This window comes from Protopterus annectens, chromosome 10.part0, assembly GCF_019279795.1.
Source record: "Protopterus annectens isolate FY-2018-M chromosome 10.part0, PAN1.0, whole genome shotgun sequence".
Lineage (NCBI taxonomy): Eukaryota > Metazoa > Chordata > Ceratodontiformes > Protopteridae > Protopterus > Protopterus annectens.
In genome coordinates, this window is record NC_056744.1 from 859840051 (window position 1) to 859861295 (window position 21245).

Genomic DNA, 21245 nt, shown 5'->3' on the forward strand with positions numbered 1-21245 from the left:
TTCAATTTGACAGAAAAACAAAATCTAAACAGAAATTAGCAGATTGACATCCTAAATTTAACATTTCATGCCACTCTGAATACATATGACAAGATTTTAAATGTTAGTAATTAGTAGATGTGCCTACCCCCCTTGCTTATGATGGGGGAATACAGTTATTTCCAGTGCCAATAAGTGAAATTGGGGCAGCTATTTCATTATTAATATTAGGTGATGAAAAGTGCTGCACTCAGACTTTCAGTAACTGTCAAGGGTCATACCATATCCCTGGCTACCAGCAAACTGGTCAGGGTTTTGCAGTGTTGGAAGGGTTTTTACAGCTATTTGACATATAGATGCCCTGTCTAGTGGTAAAACTCGTAATGTACGAGATACTCACCATAAAAACAATTGGAAGAGTAGATGCTTCATGGATTTATAATTTAGAGAAAACAGCTTTTAAAGGCCTTCTCAGAGGGACCTGGGAGATGATGTTATTTCTAGAGCTGGCATATTACCTGCTTATGGAACTGTAGAGTCAATATGTGAACTGAGAAACCTTTCTAAATTACTAGAGGTGTTATAAAGTAATTCTACTTGAGACTATTAACCTGATCATTTTAGAACTTAGTGCCATGCATGCTGTAGTACTTCAAAATCGAACGGTGCTTGATTTCACACTTGCATCGAAAGGGGGTATGTGCGCACTCATGCATAAGGAATGCTGTTCATTTATTCCTGATAATGAGCATGCAATATGTAGTTCATAGGTAAGTACTAGGCTATTGGCCCTAGGGCATAATTAAGCTTAGCCAAAGTGTGTTGGCTTTCGCCTTCCATGAGGTTTAGTTACCTGAGCCTCTGTCGAGCAGGGCCACAGACGTGATTCCCAGGGTGAATTTCCTATTTTCCATCCATTCATCAAGATTCCTCTTGAAGAGCGCTCATGAGGGGCTTTGCCTCACATATATGGGGACCTTATTTCAGAGCAAGGGGAGTCTCCAGGACACGAATCTGTCCCTCCAACAAGTCCTGTTTATTGCTGCTGTCAGGTTAATGTCCCTTGAGCGTGCAACTCTGGTGGATTGGGTTTTCCTTAGGTGGAGCATTTCCAGCAATTCGGGGGATGCCATAGCCTTGTATGTTAGGCATAGGTCACCTCTGAGTAGTCAGTACGCGACAGTTTGAGTTTTTTTAGCCTTGTGGCATAGGGCATATGTTTAAGGCCCATTATCCTCTTTGTGAGGTACTTTTGAGGCCTCTCCAGTTGATGCAGATGTCTTGTAAGGTACATCCAGAACAGGACATTGTAGTCAATTACGGGTCTAATAACTAATGAGTAGAGGGGGACAATAACTTCCTTATTCCTAGATGCAAACCCCTTTGTGATAAGATGGGCCATGTAGAAGGATTTTCCAACCACTTTAGCGATGTGGTTGTCGAAGGAGAGGTTACTATCCACCTGTGTCCCTAGGCCTCTTATCACACTCTGTGATAAGTGGGCTGCCACTTATGTTGTAATTCATTAGTACTTGTTTTTCTCCAAAAGGTATGACAATGCACTTTTTGGCATTTAACTTGAGGCCGTGATTTCGGCACCACGTATCTGTATCAGTGAGACCCCTCTCTGAAGGATGTCTACGTCAATAAGAGTGTCAATTATGGCACCCAATTTGCAGTCATCTGCAAATTTTGTTAGCCATAATCCCTCCATGTTTGCTTGCATCTTGGAGAAATAGATGCTGAACAGGAGGGGTCCCAATACTGAGTCCTGTGGTACTACACAACTCACAGGTTTGGAGTCTGATCTAGCTTTTCCTATTCTCACTGAATGGGTTCTATCCATGAGCCAATTGGCAACCCATTTTGTTATGTAGGGGTTTATGTTTAGGTTAGTGAGTTTGTCTATAATTCCCGAGTGGGGAATGGTAACGAATGCCTTGGCAAGATCAAGGTATGCTGTGTGGACCACCTTCCCTTCATCTATTGCCTCAGTGACCTTTTCGAAAAAGTCAACCAGATTGAGGAGACATGACCATCCCTTTACGTACCCCAAACTGGGTAGGGTCTAGAGTTCGTAGGTTCCCGATGTCTTTGTTTATGAGTTCCATGATGATGTGCTCCATGGCCTTACAGACTATGCTGGTCAGGCTGATTGGGGCTGTAGTTCCCGGGGTCAGTGGTGGCACCTCCTTTGTGGAGTGGGATGACTGTTGCCGTGCACCACTCTGTGGGCACATAGCCTGAAGTGAGGCTGTGGTTAAACATGGTATTAATGTGTGGGATTAATTTGTTTTGGAGTTCATGCATCACGCAGCCTGGGATGCTGTCAGGTCCCATGGATGCTGTATTTTTTGCTTTGGAGAGTGCTGTTTTCACATGGGTGTCTATGATTTCAAGGGCAGCACAATCGTCTGGTATGGATATGGGCCCTCTAGGTGTTGAGGGCAGGGTAAAGTTTGCACTGAACCTATCTGCCAATATATTGGTGATATCAGTTGGTTCTGTGACTTTTGAACCATTAAGCTGTAGCTCAGAGCAGATCTGAGTGTTGCAGTTTAGGTTCTTGATACAGCTAAAAAATGCCTTGTGGTTGTCTTTGGTGTCTGTTGCAATTTTTCTTTTAAAGTTCACCTTAGATGTTTTTATGAGGGTTCTTAGCTTTTTGCTAAGGTTGGTCAGGGATCCCTTCTATTCCTGGGAATTCACTCTTTTGTAATAATTTCTTCCTTCTATTGTAGAGTTTATTTATGGCTGGGGTCCACCAGACTGGTTTCCTCTTTTTGGAGGAATGGGTCTTGGTCTTGTTTGGGATAGCACGGTCCATGCACTCCTGCAAGTGCTTGTAGAGTGCTTTTGTGTAGGATACAGCAGATTCAATCATATTTACATTCTGCATGGGAGTAACAAAATTTGCCAGCTCTGTCTTGAGTAGCATAAAGTTTGCTTTGGAGAAGTTTTTTGCTGTGGTTTCCCTGGGAGGGGGTGAGGGTGGCATGTGGATATCTGGGGTGATGAGTTTATGGTCTGATCTGACCAATGAGGAATTTACCACAGGTGTGGAGCATTTATCCCCCATGTTGGTGATAATCAGGTACAGTATATTGTTACCTCTCGTGGGGGTGTTAATAACTGGACCAGGGCATTTGAGTTTATACATTTGAGGAAGCGCTGAGCAAAGGTATTAGTGCTTCCGTAGTTTTCCCAGTTAATGTTTGGGTAATTGAAATCACCCAGTATAAGGGTGTTCGGTTGGACCTTCATGTTTTCCAGTATCGCGAGGAACAAGATGTGGGTGCCATGGGTCAAGGTTGGTGATCTGTAGCAAGCTACAATCTGAATTGCAGTTTTGCCCATTGTAAATTGCACATGGATCTCAGAGGCATCATACTTTGCAACCAGTCTGGAGGTGTGATTATCCTTGATGAATATGGATACGCCCCCTCCCTTTGTATTTTGGTCTGGGTTTTGTGGCCGAAATGTGTGATAAGAGTTGTAGCCTGGTATCGCTGGGGTGCTCTCTTGAGCCTTGAACCAGGGTCTCCGTTACTGCATAAATATCGATGCTCTCCATATTGTGGAGTGCCTCAAGAGAGTGCATTTTTGAGGTTTATACTCCTAGCGTTGAGCAGCATGACCCGCAGTTTTTTGTCGCTGGTACTTGTTACGGCGGTGGATTTGTTTTTTGAGCCTTGCCTAAAAAAGGCACTATGGGGGTGGCAAGAGCCTTTGACAGTATCCTGAATCCCAGGGGTGACAGGTGCAAGCCATCTCTGGCGAAGCATCGAGGCTTGTCAAGCATGTCATCCCAGGCAGATACTGGATCCCCTTTGAATGACACCAGAAATTAAGCCAATTGTTGAAGTTTATGATTTTTTCCTTGTACTGCGGTATCATTCTTGGTGAGGGTAAGATGCCGTTACAGGGCTAGGGTCGTACCTGCCTTGGTTACATGATCAGCGAGCTCTATGTCCCTTTTCATGTAATCCAGGGAGGTATGTCTCGGGTCATTCACACCGACATGGACAATGACAGTCTCATATTTGTACTTGTCATGGAGTGACCTGAGTGCGTGGGTAATGTGGTATATTCTGGCATCAACAAGCAGCTGGCTGTGACCTTCTCTTTGTTCAGCCTGGTGAGAGGGACATTTGTGCGCCTGACTATGGAGTCACCTATTACAAGTGTGTTAGGTATGGTGTTTTGTGTCTTAAGGGCTGTGGTTGCCTGGCACACTGGTTTTGGAGGTTGTGTGTTTATTTCAGTGTGTTAGTGGGTGTAGGTTGCTTGCGTGTCTGCTTTGGAGGTCTCTGCTGTTTTTGCAAATTTTTATTTAGAGCCTCCAAATATGTCTTTGTGTATCTATGTGTGGGGTTGGCAGTTGCACGTTTAGTGGGTCTATGTGCAGTGAGTGGAGTGTTGCAGGTTTGTATTTTCTCCTCCTGATTGTCAAATCCAGTCATGGCTGGAGAGAGCTCTGCAAGTGCATCTCTCACAGATTTTGGTGTTGTGTGGTAGGAGGATAGGGTTGTCTGTGTACATGAGGCAGTTGTGACATTGCCTCAAGATGTCCAAACTCATCAGGTGAACAAGAGAATACCTTGAGAGCTGGCTCATGGACATGCCTGAGAGAGTTTTGGAACATATTCTTATTTACCTGGTGGGGAGAGTAGTTTGGCTGTTCCCTACAAACAACTGTAGGGGATCGAGTACTATAGGTGGTGCGTGCTTTTATCTCATTTTGGATCAAGTGCTAGTCGGAAAGCGCTGATTTGAGTGCTAAATCTGGAAGAACTGGCTAGTGCTAAGGGAAAATCTGGAGAGCAGACACAGCGGAGCCAGGAATACTTTAACCCTAGCTAACCGTCGCTGCGCTATGTGCAAAACGGCTCAAATGCGGTTCTTACACCAGAAAGATTAAAGACATTGAAATCAGCACAAAATGGCCAATAAAACTACAGTTTCTGGGCAGAAACCACTCCTCCAAGGACAGGTAGGCTGTTCAGAGCCCCCCACTCTCATTGGTGAATAAAGAAACTTCCTTTTTGCCCAAGTAAGTTCTGGCCAAACACAGAAGCTTAAACACAGTCCAGGTATCAGCAAGTATCTGAAACTGGACTTTTCCAGCTTAGTAAGGCGGGAAAATAGCAAGATTTTTTTTTTCAGTAAAACAGTGGAAACAAATGAAATAACACTTTTAAAGAACAGTAATGGCTGTCACACGTGTGGGAAGCCAGTAACGATAGAAAATACAATTTACAACAAAAAACAATTTTTTTGAAGTGCAAACACAAATAAATGCTATTACAGTACAAAAATAAGCGTTTTAGAAGCAACAGACGCCAGAAAATGAGCGGGTTAGGCGGAGATAGCGAAAATATCAAGAAAAAAGCCAGAAAAAGGTACTTAAACACTTCAAAGTCTCTCCTTTTGTCTCACTGGTGCTGTAGGTCTCTGCAGGACACCTGGGCAGGATCTGCTGAGCTTATACAAATGCAAAAATGTGCAAATGTGGTTCTTATACCAGAAAGATTAAAGAGATTGAAATTAGCCCAAAATGGCCAATAAAACTACACTTTCTGGGCAGAAACCACGCCTCCAAGGACAGGTAGGCTGTTCAGAGTTCCCCACTCATTTGGAAATCATCCAAAAATGGGCAGACAAAATGGACTTGGTTAACTAAAAACTATGCAATAAAAAACCAACTCAAAAGCAAATCACACACTGGAGCCAGAATAAATTGAGCGCTTTCGTCCCATTTATTACAGAACTTCTTCAGAATTAATACTTCTCTTCTGTAATAAATGGGACGAAAGCACTCAATTTATTCTGGCTCCAGTGTGCGATTTGTTTTTGGACTTGGTTAACTAATTTGTTTTCAGGATGGGGAGGCAGTTTATTAAAATTTAATATGCTTATTACAAGTGGCATTATAATTCTGTTTTTGCTTTTATTTTTACGTAAAACTAAAATCGTTGCATCAAAATCAAAAGCATTGTTACAAGGTTTACATATTGATTTTATCATTTATAGATAAAGTTAATGAAAGTAAAATAGTGTGAAGATGAGGAGTTAGCTTTCAAAAGTTTTGGGAAGATGTATGACAATATATTCAATGACATGTATATGATGCTTTCACAGCATCAAATGATTGAAAAGGGTTGAAATGAAGTTGCATGTGGATTCAGGTTAGTGTATGCACCACAGTACCGAAAGTAGAAACATGGAAGAATGCAGACTACTTGTTCTAAAGGCAGCACTCTTTCTACTATGCTACATGATAGAAGAAAATATTTCATACAATGTCATTTTATTTTCTGTGCCTGAAGCATTCTTCCTAAATCACATGGTAGAAAAAATATTCTCATACTCAGCAGAATGCTACAAGAAAAAGTAAATAATGAAACTATAACTAATCTGCGATGCATTTTCATTAGTCAGTAAATGACTAGAATAATGAACTGTATTAACTGCATTAGTTAACCCGCGGTAGTGGTGCTGCGGTAGCATTGTCGCGTTCGATTCTCAGCTAGATCATCTTCTGTCTGGAGGCATGCGTGAATGGGCGTGCCTTCATTGAAGGTTGTGCGTCAGGGCTGGTAACTCTGCACGTAAAAATCCATTACCAAACATTAGCGGACCGGAGTTCCGCTGTGGCAACTCCTAACCGGGATAAGCCGAAAGACATAACATTAACTGCATTATTTATTTTTCTACTGGATGACTAGCAATGGTATGACTCAGTTTATTACTTTGTTGAAGCTTTCCTATTAAAAGATTATGACTCCTTGTATACGGGGAGACATTTTCCAGGGTATGCTCTCCCAAGTGTTTAATAAATTTTAAACCTGCCAAGCACTGAAGCTTCATTTGCGTTTAGTTTCGTTTCAACCTTAACACCACAAAGTGTAGGACCCTTAGATATCTTCCTGTTGAAGTCATCTGAAGACAAAGTGCTGATAAACTTGCATTTTTTATGGAGAAAGGAAAAAATGGTGTCCAGAAAGAAACCCAACAGTTATGTGGGTTTCAATAAGAGGGACTTAAATTCAGTGTGAATCCCGGAATGGAAAGAAAATTCATGGTACAACTTTAAGGTCATTACGGTGCCCTGTCAGGTAGAAATTGTGATCAGGCAATCATCTAGATAATGGAAAATGTCTAAGCCTTGAAAGCTCCAATTAGTTATCCATAGATCAAGGTATTTGGTGGAGACATAGGCAAGACCAGAAGATAAAGTAACTGAATGCTACCTGGGATTAGAACCTCAAGATTCAAAACTGAAAAAAGCATCATCCCATTCACTAAAAACACAGATATGTACATAATCTTTTAGATCCAAGGTTGGAAAAGAGAATGGAAGAGAGCTTGAAGTAGTAGCATTTTGAATTTTGGAATGAAAAGGAAGGTAAAACAGGACAAATCTAAAGTTGACTGCAATGTTCCTTCTTTTCTGGGAACAAGAAAAAGAATTTATCAAAGCCTTGCACCCATTGCAAAACATGGACTGGATCTAAGACCCCTTGAGACTCTACAATGACTTGAGGCAAAAAGATGAAACTTTTCTTTTGGGGGCAGAAGAACCCCTGATGAAATAGAAGGGGATGCTAAATGAAGTCTGCATCTGTGTTCTATAATGTTTAGTACACTATCTGTGCAAGAAGGCATAAAAGATGCCCTGCAATTTTAAGGGTAAGACCATGCTGAGTGGAGATAGAAGGCAAGGATAGGCATAAGTTATTTCTTTCTGGAGTAAAATCCTTGGAATGTTGTTTTGCTAGTGTCTTGCAAATTTGCTTAACCGTCCAAAAAATTTTTGCAGATCTCACTCGAAGGTTTTTGTCCAGGATTGGAAAAATCTGTTCTTTTATTTAGGAAGCACTCCGGTCACTCCAAGGGAAGTACAAATATGACTCAGTTATTGTCCATGCTGGTGTGAATGACCTGAGATGTACCTCCCTGGACTACATGAAAAAGAGACAGAGGAGCTCTCTGAGCATGTAGCCCAGGCCAGTATGACCCTAACCTTGAGTAGCATCTTACCCTCACCAAGAATGATACCACAGTATGAAGACAAGATTATCAATTTCAACAATTGGCTTAAGTATTAGTGTCATTCAAAGGGGATCCAATTCCTGTCAGCCTGGGATGACATGCTCGACAAGCCACGATGCTTCGCTAGGGACGGCTTGCACCTGTCACCCCTGGGCTTTCGGATATTGGCAAAGGCTCTTGCTAACCCCATAGTGCCTTTTTTAGGCAAGGCTCAAAAGACAAACCCACCTCCATAGGTATCACAAGGGATAAGAAACTAAGAGTAATGCTACTCAACGCCAGAAGTCTAAACCTCAAGATGCACGCACTTGAAACTCTCCTTAGCATGGAGAACATTGATATCTGTGCAGTAACAGAAACCTGGTTCAAGGCTCTCGAGAGCACCCCAGCACTACCAGGTTATACCTCATACCATGCTTTTCGGCCCCAAAACTTGGACCGAACCACAAAAGGAGGGGGGGAGTATCAATATTCGTCAAAGATACCCACACCTCCAAGTTGGTGGTACAGCACGAAGCATCAGAGACTATCCATGTGCAACTAAAAGTGGGTAAAACTGCCTTCCAGTTTATAGCCTGCTACAGACCACCCTCCCAAACCCAGGAACCCCACTCGGCCTTCCTGAGAACACTGGAAAATATGAAGGTCTCTCCAAACACCATTATATTGGGTGACCAACTACCCAACCATAGACTGGGAGCATTACTCTAGCTCCAACACCCTAGCCCAAAGGTTCCTAGAATTTATAAACTCAAATGCTATGGAACAACTTGTTACCACTCCCACAAGAGGGGAAAACATACTGGACCTGATCATCGCCAACATGGGGACTCTATGCTCCAAACCAGAAGTGTATCCCTCACTGGTAAGATCAGACCATAAACTAAACTCACTGGATATTCACATCCCAACCCCACCCCATGCCCAGAAAACCACAGTGAAAAACTTCTCTAAAGCAAATTTCATACTCCTCAAAACCAAGGTGGAATCCTTCAAAGCTCCCGGGCCTGTGGATAATACGGCCCAGACCGCAAATCCTTTATAAACGCATTCTATGAACACCTTCAGGAATGCATGGATCATGCAATCCCAAATAAAACCAAGACCCAATCCTTCAAAGGCAGATGTCCTGTCTGGTGGACCCCAGCCATAAACAAACTATACAATAGAAGGAAGCTACTACATGATAGAGCAAAATCCCAAAAAGGGAAGGCATCTCTGATCAGTATTAGCAAAAAACTACGGGCACTCATAAAATCGTCTAAGGCCAGCTTCGAGAGAAAAATTGCACAGGACACTAAGGATAATCACAAGGCTTTCTTTAGTTATGTTAGGAACCTGGGTGGGATTTCACAGATATGCTCAGAATTAGTCCAAAATGACAAAAAATACACCGAACCCACAGACATTGCCAACATCCTAGCTGACAGGTTCAGTGCAAACTCCCCCCCCCCCATCCCCACCAAAAGGGCTAATATCTATCCCAGCAGAGTGCTGCCCCCCCTGACATCTCAGATGCTCAGGTAAGAGCTGCCCTCTCCAAAGCAAGAAACAGCATCAATGGGACCAGACGGTGTCCCGGGCTGTGTCCTACATGAACTCCAAGAAGAGCTAAACCCAAACCTAAAACTACTGTTCAATCTCAGCCTTACTACAGGATATGTACCCAAAGAGTGGCGTACAGCAACAGTGGTCCCGCTCCACAAAGGTGGTGCCTCAATTGATCCTGGAAACTATCGCCCCATAAGTCTCACTAGCTTGGTCTGCAAAGCTATGGAAAGGATCATCATGGACCTTATAAATAAAGATATTGGGGACCTGCAGACACTGGATCCTACCCAGTTTGGCTTTAAGGGCAGATCCCTCCTCTTGAACCTGGTCGATTTCTTTGAAACAGTCACCAAGGCCATTGACAAGGGGAAGGTGGTCCACACAGCCTACCTGGACCTCGCAAAAGCCTTTGATACAATACCCCACTCGGGCATTATAGATAAGCTCACCAGCTTAAATATAAACCCCTATGTCACTAGATGGGTTGCAAACTGGCTCAAGGACAGAACCCACATAGTTAGAATAGCTGGAGCCATGTCAGACTCCAAACCAGTTACAAGTGGCGTCCCACAAGGCTCAGTCCTGGGGCCTCTCTTGCTCGGTATATATTTCTCGGAGGTACAGGCCAACATGGAAGGACTGTGGCTGACCAAGTTCGCAGGCGACTGCAAACTGGGCACCATAATAGACTCTCGAGCCGACACAAGCATCCTCCAAAAGGGCCTCATAGAAACAGACAACTGGTGCCAGAGCCATGGCCTCAAGCTAAACGCCAAAAAGTGTATAGTCATCCCCTTTGGCAAAAACAAAGTGCCCACAAATTACCACATTGGTGGTAATCCATTAAGTACAGAAGAAGTAATTAGGGACCTGGGGACCCAAGTTGATAGCATTCTCTCATTTGACAACCACGTGGCCAAAGTGGTTAGAAAAACATTTTATATAGCCCACCTAATCATGAAGGGATTCCCATCTAGATCAGGGGAGGTCATCGTGCCTCTTTACTCATCCCTCATCAGGCCCATAATTTAGTACAATGCCCCTTTTGGGATGTACCTTACCAGACACCTGCAGCAACTGGAAAGACCCCAAAAGTACCTCACCAAGAGGATCAAGGGGCTCAAACAGATGCCGTATGCTGCCCGGTTAAAGAAACTCCAGCTCTACTCAGTGGCATACCGCCTGCTCAGAGGCGATCTGTGCCCAACGTATAAAGCCATGTCCAACCCGGAATTAATGGACATGCTGCACCTCAGAAAATCCAAATCCCATCGAGCTACATGCTCGAGGGACTTGAACCTCAGCACTGAAATAAATAGGACATGCTGGAGGGACAGATTCATAACCCAGAGGCTCCCTTCACTCTGGAATAAAATCCCAGTCCAGGTTAGGCAGAGTCCCTCATTGACTCTCTTCAAGAGGAATCTTGATGAGTGGATGGGAGATCGTAGGTTTACCCCGGGTATCACTTCCGTGTCACTGTTAGACAGAGGCACATTATACTAACCTTGAAAAAGGGCATAGCAAAATTAATTTAATATGGGTGGCGAAAGCCATACACACTCTGGCTAGGCTTATAAATGCCCTAGGGCAGATAGCCTAGTATGAACCTATGGGAACACAATACAAATGTGTATGCTGAATTTACCATAACAGTAGATAATCAAATGATTACTGCTGCAGTAGCCTTAGCTACATGGGTTGCATCCTGCCAAGGAGATATATTGGCCAGCCAGCTTCCAAAGCTTGAAGGCACCTTTCCACCTGCTCAAACTGTCAAGCAATTTGAGCTCAGCTGATTAAAAGGCAAGTTTGAACATGAAGCCCATCAGAGCTTCACTTTTCCAACCAATAGAAAGGACGAGGCTGAGTCCTGAAAGGACTATGCTAGGAACAAAGCAAATATCTTCACCCTGGCGTATAAAACACACCCACCAAAAAAGGGGATAGAAGGAGGGAGCATCTACTGCCAGCAGTGATCATTTGAACATCTACCATTATGACAAGTTAAACTTCCACAACTCTGAAGAGAGATGCAGAAAGAAGAAAAAATGAAGCACCCAAAGCAAGTAAATAGGGCACACTTCAAAGTTAATGCTTTCGTTCAAAAATGATGCATGAACTGACAACCCCTTCCTGCTTCTAAAAACCTTACTTACTGCAACACTGCCATCAAGTGGCCAAAGACAGGAAACACTAAAATCTACAAATCATTCAGGGAAAGAAAACCACCATTATACATTTAAAAAACATTAAACGCATACAAACATTAGCACTTTGGTACCCTTCCATTACAGCTTACCATTGTTCAACATCAAACGAGAAATTGATATGTCATTCAGCCCAGGAGTATTTGCAGCATCCAAATACAACTGCCAGTGTAACTCTCGCGCCTCCAATAGGACAGCCCAGTTACCCTCTCTCTCTGATGGTGTAACCTTAGAGAGTGAAAAAGGAATGTTTCTGAAAATGAATGCATTCTATAGACAGTTAACAAAAAGCATTAACATCTTTATTAGATACAGCATGAACGTGCTGATAAATTCTCCTTTTTAGGGGGGAATTAAATTTTACCTACATTAAATGATGTGCTGGCTGAATAACGTCCCACAGAGACCACCCATTTTGTGCTATAGTTGTTTTTACCATTAGGGCCAAGAGCCTAAGGCACATGTTCAATCAGCAAGTTAGCCCCCGTCCATATGTACCTGCATTGTAGGCAACTACCACATCTGTATGTGAATACACCGCAATTCACTCTGCTGCGCCTCTGGAAATTTTCAAAGTTTCTTTGAACTACTCTTGTTCCTGTAAACCATTAAAGGTTTGTTCCCCAAAATGTTCTGCAAATTCATGGGGGTAATAGTTTACCAATTTCTCTGTAAAACAGCACAAACCTCAATGGAAAAACCATCAAAATCACAAACCATGGCTGTATTAAGTTTTCCAAATGTTTTTTAATAAGACCATCCAAGTTGTCAATAACTGTCAGGTTCCTTCAAGATAGGTCAAAATCTAGCCACCCTCCATTTGATAACTTCACGTATGCATACTTCCACCAAACCTGGCAGGGAACCTCTATTAAACACGTGCTATATTATTCAGTTCCATAAAAAAAGACCCTCATCCGATGTTAACATAGAAATCCTGACCATTATAGCAATAACCCACGCCTGGGTGTGGGTAATGCTGGATTTATCCACGGTTGGCGTGGTTTGGTCACGAGGGCGAAGCCCAAGTGGCCAAACAAAGCCAACCGTGGGTAAATCCAGCATTACCTACACACAGGCGTGGGTTATTGCTATTATACAACGTTATTTAAGAAAAAAAAAATTACTTTTCTTAAATAATGGCATTGTATAATGCCTCCTTGCTGCCCTTCCGCAGCTGTCTGGTATTCTGCGGCAGTTCTGATGTACTGCGCATACGTATGCCTAAGCAGTACATCAGAACTGTGGGTAAAAGCAACGGAGAAAGCAAGATCTCCGTTGCTTTTTACAAACTGTTTTTGCAATGTTAAATGGGTTTAACATAGTGAGACAGTTTTGACAAAAGCAACGGAGAAAGTAAGATCTCCGTTGCTTTTTACAAACTGTCTCTCTATGTTAAAGGAGTTTAACATAGTGAGACAGCTTTAAAAAAGCAACAGAGAATCTCCATTGCTTTTTTTAAAGCTGTCTCGCTATGTTAAACTCGTTTAACATAGCGAAACAGTGTGAAAAAAGAGTTATAGTAATGGAAAAAGTCCGGGCGACTGGACCTTTTTCCATTACTATAACTCTGATTTACAATGTGTACGCTGACCAATCAGCGTGCACATTTTTGAATATTAATGGGGGGCAGTTGTATAATTTGTCTTTTAAAACATTCCTTTTTTGCCAAGGTGGATAGCTGCTTCTATAATGTAACACACTATGCGAGTGGGTGGGCTTTATATACACTTTGGAGGAAAACCATGACTTGAGAACATCCTTATACAACATAACATTAAATAATCTGAACACAATCAAATTGCATAGAAAAAATAAAAAATGCGGTAACATTGGTGATGTAGTTACATTCAACTAATCAACACTGCCAGACCATAAAATAAAGATGTCATGGTATCTCAGATCTTTTGGCTCTTCCTGGTTAGGGGTCACAGCAGTGGAACACTGGTCCGCAGATTGATTGGCAGTGGAGTTTTTACAGTGTTGAGTTGCCAGCCAGGTTCCCAACCTTTACAGAAAGCACACGCACCTACTTGTATATGTCTGTAAAACTCACTTGACCACACGGAAGACATGCAGACTCCACACAGTAGGCAAACCCAGCCAAAAATCGAACTGGAGAGCCTCTTGCTGTGAAGCAACACTAACCGCTACACCACCACTGCCTTCAAGTTTCATAAACACATGAAATTCAAAAGGAAAAAACTTAGTGCCTCTCCCACCACCATAAAATGTTGGAAAAATGGGGGCTGCAGCTCCCCCTATAGCAACACCAGTTGTCTACCAGTAATACTAGTGTTCAAAAAACACAAAACTGATGGAAAGTAGGTTGTCAGCACACTCTACCAATAAATTCATTTCTTTTTGAGGTAAAACTGAGCTTTCTACTAGTACATCATTAAACCACTGAAGGCCAATTGCATGTTGTTGTTGTGTCTTTCGGCTTTTTCCTGGTTAGGGGTCGCCAGAGAGGAACTCCAGTCCACTAATGATTGGCAGTAGATTTTTACGTGCAGAGTTGCCAGCTCTGACGCACAACCTTCAACGAAGGTACACCCATTCACACGCCTCCACAGAGAAGACGCTCTAGCTGAGAATTGAACGGGACAACGTCTTACTGTGAGGCGACAACGCTAACGCAGCACCACCACCGCAGTTGCATTAGCAAAAACAAATCACTAATATCAATAACAATGAAAACCAAATCACTATCAAATGGCACCTGTTTAAATGATCTAAAAAAAATGCGAAGTACCATTCAACACGTAATTTTTGTCCACAGAGAACTGCTTCAACAATGTACTTCGCTAGGGGGTTCTATTTAGATCGACCGGCAGCAACAACAGGACGTAATGGGTGTCAGATAGCAATTTATGCTCATTAGGTATTCCAAAAATACTTGGTATAACAGCAGTGTTCACACCTTTAAACAGCCATAAACCATCTTATACACCATCATATTCACCAGCAAGTCTTCCAATCACAAATCTATCTTGGAATACAATATATTAAGGTCATTCCTGGCTACAGACAAAGTGCCCATTATTCAAATATTCCAGCATTTTCTGTGAATACAGGAGAGCATCCATTAACACCTTTGGAGGATTGTCCTAGCAAAGCTTGATTTAGACCTAGAAAAGAAAACACTTAGTGCTTTATAAAAGTTATGTACACACAGAACCAAGTAGTAGCTTCAAAATACTTCTAGAATCAAACCCTTTCCACAAAGCCATAGATGAAGCCAAGCCCATGGAAAACAGGACCTTAACCTGCCTTAAATAGATTTATGATAATTACATAATAGCCTTAAACAGCCATTTGGAAAGAGTCTGACTCAGGTTCCTCCTCCTTACATTCACAAGAAATAAACTAATCTGAAGATCCGTGAGATTTAGCTCTGTCAAGATAGTGCCAGACTTGTCTGTGGATGTACAAGGTATGGTGCATCATTTCTCCCTCATTTTTAGATTCAGTAAAGAAAATGAGAAGGTAGTTGACTTAAGTAAACTTGGATACAGCTTTAAGCAGAAAAGTAATAGTTCTCAAAGAAACCCTATCCCTATGGAAAATGAGGAAGGGTTGACTTGCCGTAAGAGCTTACAACTCAAATACCTATACTGCAGCTGTCAGAGCAATTAGTAACACAGTTTTCCATGTTAGAAAGCTAAAGTCAGTCAGATTACCTAGTTCATATGGAGCAAGTGCTAGCTTCTCTAACACAATTAAGATTCCAAGGAAGGGCCACTGGTTTACTTGGTGGCCCCTTATGCAAAACCCATTTCAAGAACATTTTGGCATGAGACTGCCTTGAAAGAGAACAAACTATGGGCAGACATGCTGAAATGTCAAATAAATTAATTTTGATACAGGAATAAAAAGATCAAAGACTAGTAAATCATACAAATACTGTATAACCAGATAATGGGTGCTAGTTATATTGTTGACACAAAGAAAAATGTTTTTATTTGCTAATATACAATTTTTTTTAGTGGTAGGCTTTTGTGCCTACATTAGCACCTGTTGCACATTCTTGGCAAACAGATGCCTAAAAAGACCTTCTCGCCCAGGGAGTCAACTGTAATGGATTATTGGAGTGAATTAAGCACCCCATTCTTTTGTGAGCAATCCAGTCTGAGGTGTCTTGTGGCAACTGCACCTTGCCATTTCCACAGGGGAGAACCACAGCTGCCTAGACCAGATGGCAATCACCGCAATGATGTTAGGGGAGGACTCCTGAATCTTCAGAAGTGCCCTGGATATTAGGGGAAAGGAAGGAAAAGAATGAAGGAACATTCCTGTCCAAAGAAAGAAAAATCAGCAGTCTTCCAGGACTTCTTTGATGGAGGCCTGGAAACAGAACCTTGCCAGCTAATTATTCAAAGAGGCAAAAAGGTCTACTTGAACTCCACAAAGATGGATGCAATTTTGGAATTCCACTGATCTAGTTTCTATCACGAAGGTCTGCCCTTGTCCTGCTCAGCATATCTGTAACACAGTTTTGCTTTGATGGAATGCAGAATACCTGTAGAATAACAATGTACTGTGAAGCTATATATCAAGCTAATATGGCTAGTCTGCAGAGAGGGTACAACCTGGATCCTCCTTGTCGATTTACCACATGACTATGGTATTGTCTAACAACTTTCAAAAGGTCCTTTGGGGCCAAAGATGGTTCAGTGTCTAGTGCCTTGATCAGGGCAAGCATCTAGATATTTATGTGTTGGCATCCATATCCTTGATGTTCCACACCCCTGCAAATTTATCCTTCTTGAAACTGCTCCTCAAAGTCCGAAACATCTGTGGTAACCAAATGCTTTGGAGCAGGGGGGAGAAAAAGATACCTGGATTTGAGGATACATGTAGTCTCCACCAGAACACATGTCTTCTCACAAACTCCATCACTGTAATTTGAAAACAAAGGGTGTTGATGCAGGGACAAAAGATTAGATACCACTGTATCTTTCTCCTTTGGAGTCTTGCCAAGGGTAGCATGAGAATAGCAAATACCCCGAGACCCAAATTCCTGAGGTGTTCTCCTGCAGTGACCCAAGTCTGTGGGGAAAACCTTAGAAACAGATCTAAATATAGATCTATTTTTCATGAGGAAGAAAAGCTATTTGGACTGAGGTGTCTAGTGGATATCCCAAAAAGACCATCTTGTGTGAGAGAGTCAAAACAGACTTTTGACTTCTCGTTTGGCATCCCAGCTTGTGCAAGAGATCTCAACCAAGAGAGATACATGACGCACTGGAAAAAAAAAAAAGTCTTTGCATAAGCAAGTTATCTAAAATGGAAAAATGTGGATACCGTATAGCCTGCAATGAGCTGTAACTCGAACTAGACACTTTGTGATCACTCTTGGTGCAGTGGACAGTCCAAAGGTACAGAAGTGATAATGTGATCCATTCATACAAAACCTTAAATGTCTGACGTCTGGATGAATAAGTTTATGATAAGTCTAGTGTCACCAGAAAACTTGAAAAAGGAAGAGGTAACAGGTTGTGAAGTGACATCATTCTGAATTAGGACACTATTATATCCCAGTCCATATCAGGCAGAGCCCCTCACTGACTCCCTTCAAGAGAAATCTTGACGAGTGGATGGGAGATCATAGGTTCACCCCGGGGATCACTTCTGTGTCACTACTAGACAGAGGCACAGTAAAACCCATTTTTAAGGGGTAGCGGAAGCCAAACACACTCTGGCTAGGCTGATAAATGCCCTAGAGCATATAGCCTAGTATCAACCTATGAACCTATTACAAACAGGTTTAGGAAAGCATGTGCCAGAACTAGCCTTCAACCATTTTCCTTCTTTGGCACCAGGAACACCCTTGAATAAAAACTCTTCCCCACTTGGGAAGGGGAAACTGATTATTAGTCTTCAGAACAGCATGTGATGCAGAACATGTGGAAAATGGTCTAATCTGGAAGATGAGAAATGACTCCCTGGAAAGAAGGAATTTCCTCCCAGCGCCATCTGTAACCTTGATGAATGATATTCAGAACCCATTTATCTGAAGCAATCTGATGAGAGAAAAATGGAGATTAGGACTTTCAGGAAGGAAAAGGGGGTCAGGGTGGGAGTGGGACACAAGGTCTTTTGACTAGTCAGACATACAGGACTGTCCTTGGTTTTAACAGGTTACAGACTTTTGTGGACCTCCATTGCCATTCCTTCTTAAACATCTGTTTACCTGAACTCTGTTGAGACTAATAATTACATTTTCTGCCAAAAATGGAAAGAATAACTTAGAAAAGGAGGGTTGAAAATTATTTAGAGATGACCTGGACCAGCTTGCCCCTTTCATCACACTATCACCTAGGCAGTAGAGGTGCCAAACAATCTCTAGCCAAGGGAAAAATTAAAATCTTAATTTTTAACATCTGGAAGGTTCTGTGAATGCAGCCATGCAAGCCTTCTTAAAACAGTATAAGTGGCCATTGACATGGAAGACAGAGACACTGCAAATAATAAGTAGTGACCTATGCAAAAAAAAAAAAAAAAAAAAAAACTAAACGACAAAGCAGATTTTTCCTCAGAAGAACCTGCATTTAAAATATTCCTCATACTTTCAGAATGTGTTATAACTAATATATGAACTTGATAATTCAAAATTCTGAAAACCAAAGTTGCAGAAGTCGACACACTTCCCCCATACCCATCAATTTTCCCATCCTTACCAAAAAAGGAAGGACTGGAATTAGCTAAGTGTTTAACAGCAGTGGGATCACCCAAGGCTATAGTTGCTGGGTCAGGTTTGGGAACAGGGTATAAAATTTTACGACTGAGGAATGCTATACATCGTATTTGCCTTTTTAGGGGCAGCTGGCCTGCTAACAGGAAAATTGCTGGCAGTAGTGCACACACGTCTACTGTAGACAGAACAAGAGGGATGGGTGAAGGGCTCTGTAAATCCTTCTGTAATGACTCGAGCATCTTGGGAACTGAGAAACCTCAGTGTTCACCCACTGAAAACACTGGAGCATTTTAGCAATAGTCTCAAGAGAAAAAAAAACCCACAGGCAGAATCAGTCTGAGAAATCTGAAGAAAAACCTTGAATACATCGCTACATCTTCCTGTTCCGATTCAGAATCCTGAATCCCTTCAGGAAAAGAGGAAACTCTCTTCATTTTACCAGAAACTACTTTAAAAGAAAGATCAATAGCCTGAATTAAACCCTGAGCCAGACCCAGTAAAACACTCCAGTCTAAAATTTGAGGAACAGATAAAGGCCTGGTTTTCAGTTTATTTTCGAAAGGAAAAATGAGGCCAACTTTGTTATTAATGACATACCCCCTACTTAAATATTCTAACTCCGAGGTTGCACTATACAGACAAACACACAACCACCACCACCAACACAAACAGACATTTACCTGACCTTCCACCTATCCATTCACAAACTGCAACACCAGAAGTGCTACTGCAACATCTCCGTACTTTGCGACTTTGAAATTCATGCTTCTGGTCTTCCCGTCTTTCGGGTATCTGGTCTTTGGTATTTTAAGCACTCAGTAGTGATCCTATATATATTTATATATATATATTTATATATATATATATATATATATATATATATATATATATATTTTATATATATATATATGTATATATATGTATATATATATATATATATATATATATATATATATATATATATGTATATACATGTATATGTATATATATATATATATATGTTTATATATATATATATATCTATATATATGTATATATATATATATCTATCTCTACATACATACACACACACAGGAGCGGTACAAAATCCTGAAAGCCCAAACTCCTGAAGACACACTGGATACCACCATTTGATATATTCCAGCAAAAGTACATACAGAAACAAATAAAATAAACCATATTACTCTTCTCCAAGTATAAGCAGGGGGGCAAGCACTCCTGAACTCCCATCCACTCTGAGATTGCACTTTGCAGTGAAATGCAATCTCAGAGTTGATAAATTAAGTAGCAGGTGGTGTGGAGGGTGCAGGGGGGGCTTTCCCCCCCATTTATAGTTGAAGGGTAATAGTTTTCTGTATGTTCTTGTGCTGGAATACAAGTGTTGGTATCCTGTGTGTTTTCAGTATTATGAGATTCAGTATTTTGGTCTTTCAGACTTTTGTAGCGCTCCCATACATTATACATACGTGTGTGTGTGCATACAGACACACACACGTATAGGTTCAAAGGTGTATACTAGGCCAATGGCCCTGGAGCCTTTACAAGCCTAGCCCATAGAAGTGTCATGGGGCCGTGCCACCTGATGTTAGTTCCCAGTGTCGCTATCAAGTACAGCCACTGGAGTGATCCCTGGGGTGAACTTTCTATTACCCAACCACTCATCAAGATTTCTCCTGAAGACGGGTAGCAAGGTGCTCTGCTTGACATGTATGGGAAGTCTATTCCAGAACATGGGCAGTCTCTGGGTGAGTAACCTGTCCCCCTCCAGCATGTTCTATTGATTGTGCTAATGAGGTTGAGGTCTCCGCAGCATGTGGTGTGGAAAGAATGGAATTTCTTTAGATGTAGCATTTCTAACAGAGCTGGCTCAGACATAGCTTTGTAAGTCAAGCAAAGATTGCCTCCAAGTAGGCGATAGGAGACAAAGAAAAAATGGAGTCTTTGGAGTATGTCCGTGTAGGACATGTGTTTAATGCCTAGAATCGTCTTCATGAGGTACTTCTGTGGCCTCTCCAGCTGTTGCAGGTGTCTAGTGAGGTACATGCCCAACAGGGCATTATACACTACGATTGGTCTAATGAGGGAAGAGTACAGACAGATTACCATCCCTCTCTTCCTGGATGCAAAAACTTTAGTAATGAGATGGTGAGAAAGGTTGCTGTCACCCCAAATCCCCAGATCTCTCATAATGCCTTCAGAGTTCAGTGGGCTTCCATTAATGTGGTAATTAGTGAAAACTGAATTTGTACCACAGGGGATGACATTTTTTGGCATTAAGCTAAAGGCCATGGTTTCAACACCAGTCATTGGTCTCAGTGAGGCCTTTCTGTAGGATGTCTGCACCACTTGGGGAATTAATAATGGCTCCCAGCTTGCAGTAGTCTGCAAATTTGGTCAGCCAGAGTCCCGGCGTGTTGGTCTGGACTTCGGAAAAGAAGATGCCGAACAGGAGAGGACCCAGGACTGACCCCCTGTGGAACTCGGCTCATGACTTGTCGGCAGTCTTAGTTGGAGTCCGCTACTTTCTGTGAACCAATATGCAACCCACCTGGTGATATAAGGGTGATGCCTAATTTGGAGAATTTATCAATAATTCCCGAGTGAGGAATAGTATCAATGGCCTTGGCCAGATCGTGGTAGGCTGTATGCACTTGACTTACCTTCATCCACAGCCCTGGTGACTGAATCAAAGTAGTCAACCAGGTTGAGCAGGCATGATCTCCCTATCACAAAGCCAAATTAAGTTTGGG

The 21245-nt window shown here is 42.0% G+C and overlaps 1 protein-coding gene across 3 annotated transcripts in view; it reads right to left on the bottom strand.

Annotated features, from left to right (window-relative positions):
* Positions 1-21245, bottom strand: part of LOC122813371 (bromodomain-containing protein 3-like) — a 1265442-nt gene that overhangs the window by 1192519 nt on the left and 51678 nt on the right. For 2 of the 3 annotated variants that reach the window (XM_044085659.1, XM_044085657.1), the window contains exon 2: positions 11888-12023. The exons of the other annotated variant lie outside the window; for it this stretch is intronic. The gene's annotated coding sequence lies outside the window, so the exon portion shown is untranslated. The remainder of the gene's footprint in view (positions 1-11887; positions 12024-21245) is intronic. 3 annotated transcript variants of the gene reach the window in all.